This window comes from Lepidochelys kempii, chromosome 1 (genome assembly GCF_965140285.1).
Source record: "Lepidochelys kempii isolate rLepKem1 chromosome 1, rLepKem1.hap1, whole genome shotgun sequence".
Taxonomy (NCBI): Eukaryota; Metazoa; Chordata; order Testudines; family Cheloniidae; genus Lepidochelys; species Lepidochelys kempii.
Genome location: NC_136380.1, coordinates 344,058,242 through 344,064,241, shown reverse-complemented (window position 1 = coordinate 344,064,241; position 6,000 = coordinate 344,058,242).

Here is a 6,000-nt window from a genome sequence, read left to right as displayed (position 1 = left end):
ACATTTAAATCCTCAAGTTAACCTCAGGCACAACATAGACAACAGTAATACAAGGTCCCTGCACACTACTCACTATTGGTAGGACATAGCCCTGTTCTGGAGGCCTAGGGGTGTAACCCCAGGCATACTTGGGTAACCCAGGCTTCATCTCCATTCAATCCTTTGCTCCTCTACTGAGGATGCCAACACAGACCATCTGAACTAATTGGAGTAATTTGTATTGGGGTCACTTGAGACGGTAGTGAGGACTTCATCAGATGGTACCATAACCATTCTCTGCTGGATTTCAATAAGTGTCCTAGAGGTGAAAGATTCTGTGGCCAAACTCCTGAGCCACAGTGTTCTTATGCCATGTTAACAGTTTCCCCAAATTATTATTATTTTTTTTTTGGATCATCAGAACATAGGTGGTTTCCAGAGAGCAAAAATCTTGCATAAAAATTCCGATTACCGCAACCTAATGTTTTTAGCACGACCCTTTCATGACAGTACAGTGATTAAACACACACAGTGCCCATGTTAATAAATATTAAAGAGCTCCTCACTGTAATACTGTGTTACCACACATTTACATCAATCTAATACACCAATATTCACAGCTGTGGCATAAGCTACACCACTGTCAGAACTATAGCCAAAAACAAACAAGTCATGTGCTTCCCCTCCCCTCCTCTTGGGCATGAGGCCTCTCTCTAGTACACCACACATGAAAAATAGTTTTGTCAACGGGTCTAATTCTCCAGGGACTAAACAATGGATGGAAAGGCAGTTTTGCCTTCTCTCGGAGGATGACTAACATTTTAACCTCTCCCTTTCAAAGAAATCAAAGAATGGCACCACTAAAAACACATAGGTTAACATACTGGAGAAGTTGCTGAAAGAGTAGGGCAAGGTATTATCCCTGGTTGTTTCAGACCAGTGTCAATGTGTCACCACTTATTTTCAAAGTTTAGCAAACTGACATCCATCAGTATGGTTAGATGGCACAGACGATATTGGAAGGGAGAAAAAAGAAACCCTGTTTCCCGAACACTTAAATTCACTGAAGTGGCAAAATGATTACCCATCAAAGCAAGACATCTTTTTAAAAGGCCAGAAACCTGGAAGCGAATGACTGATTCCTCAAGTGTCATTAGTATTACATGAGCAAAACAGAGCCTACACCTGGCAACACCGATTACCAAACAAACAATCCTATTTCTCCAGGAATTTGTAGTGCAGGGGTTCTCCAACTTCATTGCACCGCAACTCCCTTCTGAAAACAAAAGTTATTTCATGACCCCAGGATGGGGACCAAAGCCTGAGCCCACCCGAACCCTGCCTCCTGGTTGAGGGGAGCCAAAGCCCAAGTCTCACCACTCCAGGACGGGGGGCCAAGCTGAAGCTCAAGGGCTTCAGCCCCAGGCAGGGGGCCTGCAACCTGAGTCCTGATGCCCTCAGGCTTTGGCTTAGGCCCTGGGTAGTGGGGCTCGGGCTTCAGCAAGCCCTGGTGACCCTATTCAAAGGGGGTTGTGATCCACAGTTTGAGAACTGCTGTTTTAGTGTATATACAGAATCCTCATTTTCCAATTCAATTAATGGCACTAGCCAAGTAAGAGCAATAATTAAATACCTTAAAGCTGATGTCCTTATGCTGCAGACAGTATAAAGCTGCACACAGTATCTTCTAAAATCACATTCACAAATAAACGAACCACGCCCAGTGGTTTTCAGAGGAAAGTGTTAGCCACTGATAATGCACTTGGCCAACTACGCAGTTAAAAAAGTGCTTATTTAGTAAAAATTACCAAGACTCAGGATTTCAAGGAGGGCACTTTACTGAGTTACGTTATGGCTTCAATACTGTATTTTCCTCTTATTCTCTATCCCCTTTGTAATGCGACCCATCATCTTCACTCTTTGGCTCTGAATCAAGCAGAACTTTCTGTTAAGCTGCCGGGTACTTTCCGAGTTAGTTGCAACTACTCTACATGCACATTAGCATCGTCCCAAGCCAAAAGTTAGGGCTAGTCTACGCTACCACGCTACGCTGGTGCAGCTGCATCGCTGTAGTGTCTGGTGAAGAAGCACTATGCCAACAGGAGAGTGCTCTCCCATCAGCATAACTGTCCCTCAATGAGAGGCGGAAGCTAGATCGGCAGGAGAGCATCTCCCACCAACACAGTGCTGCGTGGATATCACTCTAAGTCAATGCAACTTACATTGCTCAGGGAGGTGACTTTTTCACACCCCTGAGTGCCAGAACTTACATCGACTTGAGCAGTAGCGTAGACAAGCCCTTAGTTGCTTATTCCTGTCTTTTCTCTCTACTACTAAACCAGCGTTTGGTCTGTGACAGCTTCCCCTCCTTCCATGCCATAGTTATCAAGATTCCTTAGCAACCTCTTGAAAGATTTTTATAACTTCTTTTGAAGTCCAGATGCAATTATATCTTCCAGGGCTCTCTTAGCCGCTATTTTAAACCCCATGCCCTTGAAAGAGCAGTCGTCTTTGCTTAATTCAACCCCACTTCATCGTGTCTCAATTTCCCCCCACACCCACAGCCACATCTTGCCTCTGCTTCTCCTCCGTCAAGAATAGCTATCATCTTCAGAGAGAACCAGGCCTCAAACTGATGGGAGGAATTTGCTGTAAAGCAGCGTCAGGAGTCCCCATGTCCCAACACCATATAGGAAAAAACTCCATCTCTTTGACAGTGTATCCCTTGTGGCAGCACACAGCGCTTCCCCGAAGCCACAGAGCTGGCTTTTTTTGTGGCGAAGAACAAGGCAACAATACAGTAGCTGGGATTTGGTTTCAAACTGTAAATAAAGGGTCGCTAACGAAATATTTTTTATTTTAAATCCCTTGTTACTAAATCTACCTCAGAATAGTACAGTAAGTTTAACTACCTGTTTTACTCTTTCCCATTTATGCTGACTTAACTTCTCCCCCTACACTCAGCTACCCTCAACAATAAAATTGGACGTGGCCATGGAGTATGCACTTTCCACATATCAATTAGATTCACTTTCTGGTGCTCCTGCACCAATGCAATGGGTATTTGTTTCCCACATTGCTCGGGTAGTGGGGAGGCATTCAACTAAAAAACCTTTGCACTATAACTCCATCAGAAGTGTATTAATATTAGGGATTGTACATTCCTCATTACACAACAGGTATTTTTTATGTAGAAACTTTTTGACTTGTTTCCCTTTAAATTACTGTAATCTGCCCAGGTTACATAAGCAGTTTATTCCCTTACACCAAGTCACCTGCTCTAAATTCCTTCACCAACACCTACTCCCAACTCACTAAGAGATAAATCATTTCTTAACACAGCAAAATTCTACTTGCCCAGTCATCAAGATAAGGCCTGGGGCAGATATACTGCATGCCTGTGCTAGGTAATTTCATGACAATTTTGCTGATGGGAGAGAGCTCTCCCGTCAATTTAATTACTCCAGGCCCTGCCAGTGGTGGTAGAAGATCATCCACTGATATGATGCTGTCCACACCAGCACTTAGGTTGATGTAACTTACGTCACGCAGGGAGGTGGCTTATTCACACCCTCGAGCGACATAACTTATATTAACTTAAGCTGTACTGTGTACATAGCCTTTGTCTAATCACCTCTGAGTGGAGTTTACACTGGTGCTTGTTTTGTAATGCTTTATCATCTGTGTGGTACTCTAACTCAGCTGATAGTGGGCTATAGCAAATTTATGACTTTTTTATACTTCCCATCTCACAAGAGAAATAACTACTGAAGGAAAAAAACGTAATGTCAGACATGCAACCTACTACACTGGATATAGGATTAATTCATGAGCAATGTAAGACTTCCTGGTTTTTGTTCCTAGAAGAAACAGGTGAAAAAAAAAACTCAATATACCAAATCTGTTTCCTCCAGCAACTGATTTTATAAAGTACATTTCCACACACGGGATTACAGATCTTTTTAGCTTCTGGGAAGAAGAAAGGAAAAGCAACGACCGTAAGAGATGTGACAATATCTCCCATCCAGAGATAATGGATTCTTTACTGCACTTCATTCTTAGGAACAGAGCTATGCGAACTTAAAGATGAATTATACTCTGTTCACCAGTTTTCACATGACTGATGTCTCTGGCAAGAAAGATGGTTTCCTCAAGCAACTCCATGGTCAGGGAAAAGAATGCCTAAATTGGATGCCAGCTCCGTGTCACAGTCAAAACTATTCTCAGAGAAAGAAATCAGTGCAGAGGTTTTTCTGAAGTACATTATCAAGGCAGATCTACCTAGAAGATCTATTTGCAAACCCTTTGCAACTGTGTCTGCATGCACTGTTTTTTCAAAATAAATGCTTCAACATGGTTTTGAAAACAACTCCATACACAGTACCTGTGGCCTTACTCATAAATTAACCTGCAATTTACATATACACACAAAATCATAGGCAACCTAACAGATCAGTATTTATTTACATTTCTACTGTTCCCATCTAATACTACATATATGGGGTACTGTGCATGGGAGCAGAGGGCAGAATAAGCACATCTTCTGATTTCAAGGAATGACCACCCTTCACTATGATCAGCAAGAAAAAAAGAGTTTGAATTATGACCAACTATACATTGAAACTCTCTCAGCAAGAGTCAGGATGGATAAGAAATGTAACTAGTTAAAATAATTACCACCCTGCAGACAGGTGTAGACAACATTAATGTCCCACCACTGTAGGAATGCTGCCATTGAGACCTTTCACAACAGATAAGAGTCAAATGGAATGTTGGTCAATTTGATTTCTTAAAAAAATTAAGCAAAAAAAGCTTCATTTTGTCCCTTGCATTTATATGCCTCATGCAAAATATGTTTAAACATATTACAATGGTGCTTTAACCTGAAGATACCATTTCTGAAAGAATCCAAAAGATACAGGTTTACCTAAAACACATGGACATCTATGGATTTCTGCCTTCTGACCCATTGGCAATTGGGGTGATACAGAGATTGTTTCCACTGCCCCAAGTTCATGATCCATGTCTAAGACTATACATTCAACATTGGATTCAGTTTTGGCGATTTGCAGTAGGTAAAAGGCCGTGTTTTCTGAGGAAGATTTATACACAGCTTCTCAGGAACATTAACATAAAACAACCTTTGTGCAAACAAACACTTACCTACTGAGCACCATCCCAAGGACAAACATCCTGAAGACCAATATCAGTACTCATTGGCTCAGTTTGTCTCAGTCTCCACTAGTTAGAAAGCACTGAGAATAGCAGACATTTAAATTATCGCTTCTGATTCTTCAAATTGTTGGTGCAAAGTTTTTTGCCTTATAAATCGTTACAAATAAACCAGCTATGTGTTAAAATAGTCTTTGTTTTACAGACTTCAGTTGGTAGGGAAAAAAGTGTTCACTTAAGCAAATGGGACAAGGTTTATTTTAGAATGCCCAATTTACATTTCCATGTAATGAAGTGGCCTAGAGTTGCAATGTGGATAATATGTGGTAGTAAATTTACGAAGTAGAAATCATGTATACTACATGTTCTTTCATGTGCTCCACGCCGGGAAGCAGGCTCTCTGTTAAAGTGTTTTGAGGCACTTTGTAATCAGCAGGATCAAGTACCGAGATGGTACCAAGTAAAGCATGTGTTCACACTTATGCTGTTATCCAGTGAGTGCCTATATCACGAAATGTCTTCTAAAATGACCCTTCCAAACAAGAAGGTGGATCTCTTCTGTTTGGACTTTTGTATTTCCATAATGCTTTAAGCTAATAAGTTCCTGGAATGACACAACTTAAGCCCACGCATAATACAACCTCAAAATCTAATATCACAATTATACTTTAACAGGCTATTACAGGAATTTCTGTACATTCTCAGGAAACTGAGCAGTAAGTTTTTTTATACTATCTATTTTTATCAGCTATACAAGAGATGCAGTGTATATTATGACAAAGCACCAATCATTGAATTATGATTACTAACCATGAAAATGGCACGGAAGTAGTGGATACCCTTTAATAA